At 47.4% G+C, this 12,935-nt stretch overlaps 1 protein-coding gene across 1 annotated transcript in view; it reads left to right on the top strand.

Annotated features, from left to right (window-relative positions):
• The window catches only part of PSMD2 (proteasome 26S subunit ubiquitin receptor, non-ATPase 2), a 674,802-nt gene that overhangs the window by 368,328 nt on the left and 293,539 nt on the right, over positions 1 to 12,935 (top strand). The gene's annotated exons all lie outside the window — the stretch shown is intronic.

Raw genomic sequence — 12,935 nt, 5'->3', positions numbered from 1 at the left:
ATCTGTGTACAGTATTGAAGTATATTTGTGTTACTATATGATTGCCTTCTTCTATTGAATGTTTTATAATTGACTGATAAATTAATAAGTGTTTAACCAAGAAGCCTTGAGTGTAAGAGTTTATTGGAACACCTGTGATTGTAAACCTCTGTGTAACATCAGTACTGTTCACATTTCCCCTTTTGGCTATAAGCCTGGCTGCTCGAGACACTACCAAAACTGTGTAGTACAGACTTATACCAAAGGTTGGTTTGCTTACACCTGTAATCCTAGTTGCTTGTAGTGTTCCCAGAGGGTACTGCATTCAAACTTTGCCTAACAAACAGCATTGCTGACTCCCTCAGCACGGAGTTGTGCTCCTGCCACAAGTGGGAACTCTGGCAGGATCAAGTGGACCGCATCTTCCGCAAGTGGTGCACACCCCAAATCGATCTGTTTGCGACGGCAGTGTAAAGATACTGGTGGGGGGTGCTGGTAGAGGAGAGGCACAGAGGACCCCAGCCAAGATTCTCTATTGTGGTAGCAATGGATGAGCAATCAAGGCCTAGCTTCTCAGGAGGTGATGCGGGCTGGTTCTTAAGTACAGTGTAGTCCCCGAACCCCCACAAAGGAATGTCCACACACTATATAAAGACTGTTTTCTGTAATACAATTAATATTCAAAGCTATGTACACAATCACAATAACGCACTTTGTAATCGGAGATCAACAATGATAAATATATACAATTCTAAAGTGGTACCACCAATGTTATCAAATCTCATTAAAGGGCATCAACTGTACGGTTAAAATGTCACACAGATCAATAACGAGGAAACCAGCAATCGAGAGAGGAAGGAAAGCAAGATGGTTGAAACAATAGGCAGAATACTGGCCCCTACCAATAGACACAGTTCTGTGTGGAGATCCCCTCCCCACCTGGGCAACCTGTAAAATAAGGTATATAGCACAAGCCCAGTCAATATATTGTTCAATAGTCTTCTTTCCTCCTATGTTTCCCCCCCACAAATGTACCTGGTTGAGTAGAGTTCTTCGAAGACACACGAAGGATCCTTCTTGAGTGACTCTTTAAGGCAGGAGCCACGGATCGTCGAGAGGCATCGAAGATGGTGAACTTGTCATCGATGGCGGCGATGAGAAGTTTGAGGGTGCCGAGAATACGACATCGATCCAGGCGGTGCTCGTCGGCAACGTCCTGCGAGGATGAGGTGTGCGGGGCACCTCGGCAATGGATTGTTCAGGACCGCAAAGAGTTTAAGAACAACTGTGGCCCAACAAGGGCATCGAGTCGTCGAAGTCTTTGTGGCCTTCAGGTGGCGGGAAACCCACCGGCGGATTCTCCTCGGCGCGTTGGTCGTCCTCGACTTTCTCCGGCGGGACAAAGCGGTCGACATTGCGGACAAGGGAGTCCTTTGATTCAAATGTTCTTAGGCAAAGGAGCGGGCGGCTCTGGTTGTCGGCGGCACAGCGTCAAGTGGTCCCCACGGCTGGGCAACACAACTTCGACTGGCCTCCAACAGTTACACAAACCTGCGAACCCTGGTTGACGGCAATAGACTTTGACAGTGGCAAAGTCCGGGTGCTTTGCTTTGTTCTCCTCGGCGGTCCCGTCTTGGGTCGGCAGCCTTTCGAGGGTCTGACTTCCAGGGAGCTTCGGCGAAGGTTAGCGGTGCTCGATGGTCCCTCGGAGCACAGGAAGAGGGTGCCTTACCAGGTCCTCTCTTGGATCAGTCTTCGACGAATTTGGCAGCTTTCAGGTCAGGTCGAAGCAAATGCAACAGCAAGTCTTCTTCTTTCAGCTGGGCGTCGAGGATCAGCAGTTCCAGTTACTCTTCAAGTGTAGACACAGCTTCTGAACAATTTCCAGTGGTGAGAGGTCCCCAGATATACTATCCTGTCTCTCATCCACACTGCTGGGTCACACGCAGCAGCCAATTGTACAGAAGGGCATTCATGCAGTCAGTTGAGGATACAGTGCATTCAGTCCATCCTCCTCCCTCTCAGACACTCGCAACAAGGAATGTGCATTGGGACAAGTACCCAGCAATTAAACACTATGGCTGGGTACTTTCAAGCCAGTTTCGGGCAGGGCTGTCTCAGTCTTTGTTTCTCATACCAGAAAGCAGACAGCCACAACAAGAAGTGCATATTGGTCACACACTCCATTCACCCAGGTCCCACCCACAGGGTGTACCCACAACATAGTCACTGGGAAGGCTCCAGCCAGTCTGGACTTCTCAACAACACCATATATGGAACTTCCACCCAACAGCCAGTTAGGGGTAGGGGGGGTGGAACAGAGTCGGGGCTTCCCAGGACTTTGGGAAACAAGGTAACCGGCAATAGAAAGCAAGAGGCCAAAGGGGCCATCTTGTTTTCTATCAGGAATCAACTAATTCCAGTGGCAGGGCCTGGGTATCCCAAAATGGAGGATACTCGGAGCACCTGTCAAATTCAGCATGGAGCTGCCACCAGCCCATACCCTGCTCTGCGGGCCACCCACAGGTGCCCAAAAACATACACTAGGGGGACAGGGCTGTGCCCCCACCCATGGGTGCTGTAAGGGTATCCCATGGGTCTGTTCACCAAACCCAAAGAGAGAGCTGCACTGCCAGGAGTCCCACATGAACTCCTGCGCGGAAAACACGACAGAACACACGATAAAAAGGCAGTAAAGGACAAGGATACGGAGGCCCTGTCCCTCCGATGCATTTCCAGCATCACAGGCAGCAAACTCCAAATGCCAGAAATTGGCAAGCAGGTTCCACCAGCCGAGGAGCATGGGGGCGCATTCTCCTTTAGGCAAGATTGTATGCAGTACCCTTAGTGTGCACTACAATAACCCTGACCTCATGGCAATAGGGACCCAACCTTTGGTATAAGACTGAACTACACAGGTTGGTAGCGTGTTGAGCAGCCAAGCTTATGTCACAAGGGGTCAATGTAAGCAGTAAGGTTGTAACACAGCGTTTCACTGTACAGTTATTCAAATAAACACACTCAAGCTTTCTTGATAAAACAATTATTAATTTCACAGTCCGTTATAAAACCTTCTTCAAAAAGGGAGCAAAACATGTAACACTTAAATATACTTCAGAAGACATTTAGTTTCTCTAAATCTGATGTTGCCCTTTGGGGATGGCACCCAGACACTTCCTACACCCTCAGGTGACTTAAATAGCTAGGACACTGTGGACATTGATTTCTGATGTTTGTCAATCTGCTTAGATTCACATGCTGTGCATAGTCCGACATCCAGTGGTAACCGCAGAGTATTGCATCTTGTCTTTTGAGAATCGAAAGGGGATGTAGACATGGGCGTGCCTGTAACACTATCCCTATGTGACGTGTAGTGTATCCAAGATCCCTCACGCGTCGAGGTCCCTCAGATTGATTTTTTCCACCCAGATAACTGGTCGCCCTTATGCAGAGTTCATAAAGAACATTGCTATTGTTCAACGACCTTTGGTCAAATTATTCTATAAAGATATTTAAGATCACCCCCCCACCCCCACCCTGTCCCTTGTCTCGACGGCTGTTCCATTTTCCCCTGAAGACCTGCGAGATTCGACGGAAGGTGATCCTGTCGGGGTTGCTGACCACATAGCTGGGCCTTCCGCTGGCCTATACAGTAGGGAAGAGTGTTGTCGGTGGTCATTTCTTTTCAAACTGAAAATACTTTTCCCTTTCTTCCCTCTTTCCCAGTTGGTCTTAGTCACTCTGTGTAACCTCAGCTATGTAGAGGACATTTAGATTTTGCCCTATTTGTAAGAGCAAATTCCCATGGAAGGATAAGCACAGACTGTGTAACCAGTGCTTGCTGGTGGATCATAAAGAGGAAGGGTGTGCGGCCTGTATCTCCTCCGCCCCAAAACTTTGAAGGAGTGTAGAGTAAAACGGTGGGCAGCCTACGGTATGTCCACGGCCGGGACTTCTCCCACTGTCGCTACCACCGAATGTGACTGGGCAATCCAAGACAAAGGGTGCTACCCCAAAAACGCATAGTTCCGTCGACATGCACCACCAAAAAACATACGGCGACGATTAACAAATGACTCGAGACAAGGCCTTACCACCGCCGAAAGTTACGGCACTGCCGGAGAAGGTGACCGATGGGGGCAAGGCCCCGATTCCACCAAAACAGACTCCCTTACAATCGTCAGATGTACCTACGCGCCTCCTGACTGGTGAGGACGTCGAGGTCAGCCTGGCAAGAATTGTGGCCGCTGATTCCCAAAAACGGAAGGCTAGGGACTCTCCGTCTCTGAAAGACGCAAAGATCCACCGAGATGTAAGGATAGCATTCAGAAGTCGAGAGACTGGCACATGGATACCCCACCTTCATCGGTCCCGTCTGATGACTTCTCTGAAGGAGAGGAAGGACTTTCTTTGATGTTAAGGCACAAATCTCTACGCTTTTCGACGGAAGATAGTGCTAGGGACACTTTTTCGACAGAAGACTGAAAGAGACACCTTTCCACCCCTAGACAGTTCTGTCGTCAGTCTGAACTAGGGAAAAGTTTGAGGACTGCATGGAAAGGCTGGACAACTTTGTTTCACATGCAGAACCACCTACACCAAGAAGGCCAAGGGAGGAAAGCCCTGCTAACCCTAGATCTAAATTCCCAAGGCTTTTTGACCCCCCTTTAGAAAAGGACATGTATAATTATGACCTTACTGAAGAAGACATTCTACCAGTTAAGGTACAGGAGAATCCTTTCTATAACTAGGAGGAACATGAGCACATGGAAGATCAACCTGTTGAAGGCTGGGCTGAGGACCCAGATGTGGGTGATCCTCAACCATGGCAGTCCCCAGAACCACAAGACCCAGATATTCTGGCTTTACACTCTCCTCAGAACACCCCTACAAGAAATCCCTCTCCTATTGATGATCTCCTAACATTTAATGTAATGTTACGTAAAGCAGCTGATCACTTTAAAAGTGCGACTGAAGAGGCAGCACCTGAAGCAGACTTTGTTGAGGATCTACTCAGAGGCCGCCAACCAGTCAAGCCATCCCTCTCCTCAATTCAATTAAAAAACACCTGGCTCCATCTTTGTCTACACTGGCTCTTACGAGAGGTGTAAACCCAAGAATTTAAAAACTTCCGCCCTTCTCTATCAGACCCTCTATATATGAGGTCATTCAACCCCAGATTCTTTGGTAGTCACTACCACAAGGAAAAGAGCAGGGGTTCCTTTTATCAACAGGCGAGGCTCCCCCTGACAAAGAGGGGAAAAGGCTTTATTCCCTGTGCAAGAGGGTTACCACAGCAGCAGCGTACTCCTCCACGAGTATCGCCAGTTACGCAGATGCGCAATGGGCTTTAATACAAGAAGGCCTACAAGAGGCTCCAGAACCTCTACGGACCCACCTACTTACCACAGTCTCTGAAGGTAGGCAAGTTAACCAAAGCATTTTAAGGAACACTTTGGATTCTGCCGAGACAGCCAGCCTAGCCCTCCCTCAGGGTAGTCTCCTCAAGAGACACGCATGGCTTTGAAATTCAGGGTTTAAACCAAAAACGCAAGCGTCTCTTATAAACAAACCTGTGGAGGAATCCAACTTGTTTGGAAAGGCGGTTGCTGAGGCCTTAGACACCGTGAAAAAAGAACATGACACCCTAAAGAGTTTGGACCAAATTACTCAGAGAACTTCCACAAGGTGAGTATTTTGAAACAGGTTTTTTTGTGGCCAACGCTCCACTCATCAACAATACCCTTCAGGAAACTGGAACTCTCCACAAGGGACCAATACTTAGAATACCCTGTACACCCAAAGGGGACACAGACGTGGTAAGGGAAGAGACAGGAACCCGACCCCCAGAGGTTCTCCTGCCTCAAGCTCCAAATGACTCGAAGATTCGGGGCCCCTCCCATGCCTCTCCGGTCGGGGGCCGGCTGAACTCATTCCTGAAAGCATGGGAGGGAATAACCACGGACCAGTCGGTACTAAAAACCCTAGAAATATATCAAAATCACTGAACATTTTTAATTAATTCTTATTAAAAATTAAAAAAATCATCCTAACGTCATGCATTCATTCAAACTAATATAATTCCTAAAACATTTCATTATTTTGAAATAAAAATCCAATTAATTTCCATATATATTTCTGACAATAGTTCACTCCAAAAAATATCGCCTATTGGTGTCCACACAACAGGTCCCTCCCCTAGTTTTGACCTAACATATTGCTGGATAAACTGAGTGAGAAGAGACAGGAGTTTTGTGTTTTTTAACAGTATTTTAACTGTATGCTATTTGTTTGTTTTTAGAACTTTGTTAATGTTCACCTATCCTGATGAAGACGCACACAATCTGTCAAGTCGAAACTATTTGCCAACTGGGAAGCCCTTTTCCTATAGAAGATCTATATGCTAGGGCACCAATAGTCGATATTTTGTTTGGAGTGAACTATTGTCAGAAATATATATGGAAATGAATTGGATTTTTATTTCAAAATAATGAAATGTTTTAGGAATTATATTAGTTTGAATGAATGAATGCATGACATTAGAATTATTTTTTTAATACGAATTAAAAATGTTCAGTGATTTTGATATATTTTTATACTCAAATCAGAATAAAATAAAAATGATTTAACACTTATTACTTCCTGCCTTGTTCTCATCAGTTCCTCTTGCTACCCTGGCACCACCTTTTGTTTCATTACATGGTCTAACCTCAAGGTGCCAGTGGCTGATGAGGTTCCCACCTTGGGTTTGTTTACTAAAAACCATAGCCCACCGGTACTGTGTAGAGTTCAACCAATCTCCAAAATACAGACCTCCACGTCAAGTAAGACTAACACCAGAACATCTTTGCATACTTCAAGAAGTCGAGATACTGGAACAAAAAGGAGCCATAGAGATCGTACCTCTATCACAGGTAAAGGAGGATATTTATTCAGTGTACTTCTTTGTACCCAAAAAGGATCTAATTTGCATCCTGTTCTAGACCTGCTCCCAGCGAACAAGTTTGTAAAACTACAAATATTTCGCATGGTCACCCTGCAGGAAGTAATTCCTCTGCTCACACAGGGGATTACATGGCAACTCTGGATATGCATACTTTCATATTTTGATGTTGCCAGCACACAGAAAGTACCTCAGGTTTATGATAGAAAGCAAACATTATCAGTTCAAGGTACTACCCTTTGGCATAGCATCTGCACCAAGGGTATTTACAAAGGTACTAGCAGTAACGGCAACACACCTGCGCGGGCAATCCATTCCAGTATATCCTTGCCTCGACGACTGGCTCATAACAGGGGACTCTTACGTAACATGTCTGTCAAATACCCAAAAGACGATAGATCTTTTATTCAGCCTGGGATTCTCTATCAACGAGAAGAAATCCAGCTTAGGCCCCAATCAAGTCAAACAATTCCTAGGGGCTCTAATTCGAACAAAGGACATCCTCATCTTTCCCTCCAACAAGAGGGTTCAAAACATGTTATTTCAAATCCCTCATTATGTAGCCAGTTGAGAGTTAACAGTACGCAAGGCTATGCGTCTGCTCATGATGGTGTCCTGTATCTACTTAGTTCCCCATGCGCGCCTGCGCCCAATGCAAGAGTGGCTAAGCAACCAGTGGTGTCAGGCCAACGGACAGTGGGACGATTTAGTAGTGGTCTCGCCGGCCCTAGTTCTCTTGCTGCGGTGGTGGTCGAGGGAAAACCTCTTGCAAAGGAAATCCTTCACCGCCCCACGTAGTGGAAGCCACTCTAACTACAGATGCGCCTCCCTTACAGGGTGGGGAGTCCACCTGCTCCAGCAGACCGCAAGCAGAGTTTGGTCGCCAGACATAGCATCCAACCACATAAACCTGCTGGAACTGCTAGCAGTGTTCAAAGCACTGAAAGCGTTCGGAACACGACGACGGGGAAAGGCTATCCTACTCCTGTCAGGCAGCACCATGGCCATGTACTATCTGAACAAACAGGGAGGCACTCATTCTCCAGGGCTGTCCAAACTGTCTCAGAACATTTGGAAGTGGGCTCTAAAATGCAACATGTTCCTGTTATCACAACATGTTCCAGGGGAACAAAATCTTCTGGCAGACGTACTCAGCAGAGACTTTCCGTTGCCCAGGGAGTACAAATGGCGATTCGAGACCTCGTCACCAATGTTTTCGCACAATGGGATTTTCCAGAGATCGATCTGTCCGCAACCCTGCAAAACGCCCAATGCCAAGATTATGCCTCCAGGTACCCTCCAGAACCGATCCAAGGGGAACGGACTCTGGTGAACATGGTCAGGGAAATTTGCCTTCGCGACTCTCCCCACCCTCCACACTCCCTGTCTCAAAAAGATCATGCACAAGATGCACCAGGAACCAGCCACGATGATTTTGGTGGCCCCCCTGTGGGCTCGCCAACCCTGGCTCGCTCATCTGATGGAGATATCCCTATCTCCTCCAGTCAAACTGCCTTGCCCGTACAACATGTTGTCGCAAGACAAAGGGGAGATGCTTCACCCATGCCCGCAAACATTGAACTTAGCAGCCTGGCTCCTGAGGTCATAGAATGCAGACACCTGCAGCTCCCTCAAAGATGTATGGACATCCTCAGGGAGGCAAGGAAACCTAACACTAGATATTGCTATTCTAGTAAATGGAAACGGTTTGTCATCTGGTGTAACTCAAAGAGCATCAACCCAATCTATTGCTCTCCCACTCACATTGTCCTATACCTAACTCACTTACTCGATTCAGGCCTAGTCTCCAACTCAATAAAGGAGCACCTAGCTGCACTTTCAGCTTATACAACATCACAACAGAAGGTGTCATCATGGAAGATACCAGTGTTTAAGGCCTTCATGGAAAGGGTAAAAGGAATTCACCCTCTCATTTCTAACCCGGCTCCCGGATGGGATCTAAATGTGGTGTTAACAAGGCTTATGGGAGCTCCTTTCGAGCCCAGTCACAATGCAAGTCTTAAGAACCTCACCCGCAAGACTGCTTTTTTAATAGCAATCACCTCCATTAGAAGAGTAAGTGAACTGCAGGCACTCTCTATTCTAGATCTTTTTGTAACCGTTCACAAAGACAAGGTGGTTTTGCGCACTCACCCTAGATTTGCGCCTAAATTCATTTCCAAGTTCCATGTGAACCAGTCAATAGAGCTACCAACGTTCTTTCAAAATCCCTCAAGCCTGGGGGAAAGAACACTGCACACACTGGATATACGCAGAGCTGTCATGTTCTATATGGAAAGAACTTGTCCACTAAGGAAGACTGATCAGTTTTTCGTGTCTGGCCACAGGAAAACAAGATGCAGTCTCCAAATCCATTATTTCTAGATGGATTGACAATTGCATTACACTCTGCTACTATCTTGCTAAGAGAGAACTTCCCTTCAAGCTTAGAGCACATGCCACTCGAGCCACTGGGGCTTCCGTAGCACTCATTGCAAATGTTCCCCTTGATTCCATTTGCAAAGTGGCAACCTGGAGTTCTGTACATCTTTACAAAATACTATTGCCTAGACACTCATTCTAGGTCTGATTCTCAGGTGGAACAGGCAATACTAAGACATATTTTCACTACTGTTCCTTCTCACAACCCACCTCCAACTCCAAGTACTGCTCGCTATTCTATGCACAGCATGTGATTCTAAGCAGATTGACAAACATCAGAAGACATGAATTACTTACCATAAAAGCATTTTTGATGGTTGTATCTGCTTAGATTCACATGCGCCCATCCTTCCTACCGCTCGGATGGAAGGAACATAGACATCTTACTACTTTCTCTCTTTTCTGTACTCACTCACGGTAGTCCTAGGGCTCCCTCTTGGCAGAAAAAATGCAATCGGAGGGACCTCGACGCGTGAGGGATCTTGGGTACACTACACGTCACATAGGGATAGTGTAACGGGATAGTGTTACAGGCACGCCCATGTCAACGTCTGTGATGCTGGAAATGCATCGGAGGGACAGGGCCACCATATTTTTGTCTTTTGCTGCCTTTTATCGTGTGTCCTGTCATGTGTTCCATGCAGGAGTTCCTGTGGGACTCCTGGCGGTGCAGCTCCCTTTTGGTTTGGTGTACAGACCCATGGGATACCTAGATGGCACCCATGGGTGGGGGGTACAACCCTGTGCCCCTAGTGTATGTCTTTGGGCACCTGTGTGTGGCCCACGGAGCAAGGTATGGGCTGGTGGCAACTTCATGCTGAATTTGACAGGTGCTCTGAGTGTCCTCCATTTTGGGATGCCCAGGCCCTGCCATTGGAATCAGTTGATTCCCGATAGGAAACAAGATGGCCCCGGTGGCCTCTTGCTTTCTGTTGCCTGTTACCTTGTTTTTCCAAAGTCCTGGGAAGCCCTGACTCTGTCCCTTCCCCCTGACTGGCTGTTGGGTGGAAGTTCCATATATGGTATTGTTGTGAAGTCCAGGCCAGACTGGCTGGAGCCTTCCCAGTGACTGTATGTTGTGGGTACACCCTGTGGGTGGGACCTGGGTGAATGGAGTGTGTGACCAATATACACTTCTTGTTGTGTATGTCTGGTTTCTGGTGTTTGACACAATGACTGAGACAGCCCTGCCCGAAACTGGTATGAATGCAGTGTGGAGTGTTGAATGGCTGGGTACTTGTCCCAATACACATAACTTGTTGTGAGTGTCTGGAGGGAAGTGAATGGCCTGAATGCACTATGCACCTGATTGGCTGCCTGCCTGCATGAATGCCCTTCTGACCGATTGGTTGCCTGAGTGTGACCCAGCAGAATGAATGTGAGATCTATATATCTGGGGGCCTCTCGCTGCTAGAGTTCGTGTTCAGAAGCTGAAGAGAACCTGGAGTTGAAACTGAAACTTAACCTTGAAGCCCTGCTCCAAGAGAAGTCTTGCTGCTGCTCTAATCCACCAATCTGAAAGCTGCTGTCTCCAAGGACTGACCCAGAGAGGACCTGGTTTGGTGCCCTTTTCCCGAGCTACGAGGCACCATTGTGCACTAGCTGATCTTTCCCAAAGCTCCCTGTTAGACTGACTTACGACAGGCTGCCGGCCGGAGACTGGGACCGCCGCGGAATCACAAGGAGAAGCGCCCGGACACTGTTGTCCACCGCCCTCGCCGACCGGAGCTGCCGTGCTCCCTTTGTCTAAGCAACATTTGATCCAAGGACTCTCTCGCCTGTACCGCCGACCGCTTTGTCTCGCCGGAGAAAGTCGAGGCCGCTGACGCGCCGAGGAGCATCCGCTTGTGGGTTTCCTGCCACCTAAAGACCAGAGACGCCGACGACTCGACGCCCTTGCTGGGCCACACTTCTTCAAACTCTTTGCAGTCCTGAACTATCATCACTGAGGTGCCCCGCACACCTCTTCCTTGCAGGACGACAACGCTCAGTCGTCGACGAGCACCGCTAGGAATGAAGCTGCCACCTCACTGTCGTCGTTTAACCCTTTTCCTCGTGGGATCTCGATGATCTGTCGACGAACTCTGCTATTCCAGGTACATTGGGGTTGTAGAACTATTGTAGAAGGAAATAAGACTTCTAGAACAATATATGGACTGCGCTTGTGATATATCTTTACTCTACAGGTTGCCCAGGTTGGGGGAGGGGGGAAAACTCCACCCAGAGCTGTCTCTAGTGGCAGGGGCCAGTATTCTGCCAATTGTTCTAACCAACTGCTTTCCTCCTATGTCTATTGTTGGTTGCCTTTAGTAAGTGACCTGTGTGACATTTAACCAGATTATAGTTGATGCACTTTAATGAGATCTGATAATTGTGGTACCACTTTATAACTATATATATTTGCCATTGTAGATTTTCTGAGCACAAAGTGAGTTATTGTGATAGTTTACATAACCTTGAACTTAATTTTATAAGACTGTGTTTTAACTTAGTGTGTGGACATTCCTTTGTGGGGGCTTGGGGACTGCACTGTACTTAAGAACCAGCCTGCATCACCTCCTGAGAAGCTAGGCCTTGATTGCTCGACCATGTACCAATAATAGAGAATCTTGGCTGGGGTCCTCTGTGCCTCTCCTCTGCCATATAGAGAGCAGAAGTACAGACGCCCCCCCCCCCCCAGCCCCCTCCAGTCTTAACCCTGCACACACTGGATGTACGCAGCGCTGTCATGTTCTATATGGAAAGAACTCGTCCACTAAGGAAGACTAATCAGTTTTTCGTGTCTGTGGCCACAGGAAAAGAAGATGCAGTCTCCAAAACCACTATTTCTAGATGGATTGGATTGTCAATTGCATTACACTTTGCTACTATCTTGCTAAGAGAGAACTGCCCTTCAAGCCTAGAGCACATGCCACTCGAGGCACTGGTGCTTCCATAGCATTGATTGCAAATGTTCCCCTTGAGTCCATTTGCAAAGAGGCAACCTGGAGTTCTGTACACCTTTACAAACTACTATTGCCTAGACTCTCATTCTAGGTCTGATTCTCAGGTGGGACAGACAGTACTAAGACATCTTTTCACTACTGTTCCTTCTCGCAACCCACCTCCAACTCCGGGTACTGCTTGCTAAGTTATGCACAGCATGTGATTCTAAGCAGATTGACAAACATCAGAAGACATACATTACTTACCGTAGAAGCATTTGTGATGGTTGTATCTGCTTAGATTCACATGCGCCCACCCCTCCTCCCCGCTCAGATGGAAGGAACATAGATGTCTTACTACTTTCTCTCTTTTCTGTACTCCCTCACGATAGTCATAGGGCTCCCTCTTGGCAGAAAAAATACAATCGGAGGGACCTCGACGCGTGAGGGATCTTGGGTACACTACACGTCACATAGGGATAGTGTTACGGGATAGTGTTACAGGCACGCCCATGTCAAGGTCCCTTTTCGATTCTTGAAAGACGAGATGCAATACTCCGCAGTTACCACTGGATGTTGGACTATATGCACAGCATGTGAATCTAAGCAGATACAACCATCAGAAATGCTTTTACGGTAAGTAATGC

This window comes from Ambystoma mexicanum, chromosome 10, assembly GCF_040938575.1.
Source record: "Ambystoma mexicanum isolate Mex_15411 chromosome 10, UKY_AmexF1_1, whole genome shotgun sequence".
Lineage (NCBI taxonomy): Eukaryota > Metazoa > Chordata > Amphibia > Caudata > Ambystomatidae > Ambystoma > Ambystoma mexicanum.
The sequence above is the reverse complement of the archived record's forward strand: the minus strand, read 5'-3'. Positions and strand labels throughout refer to the sequence as shown.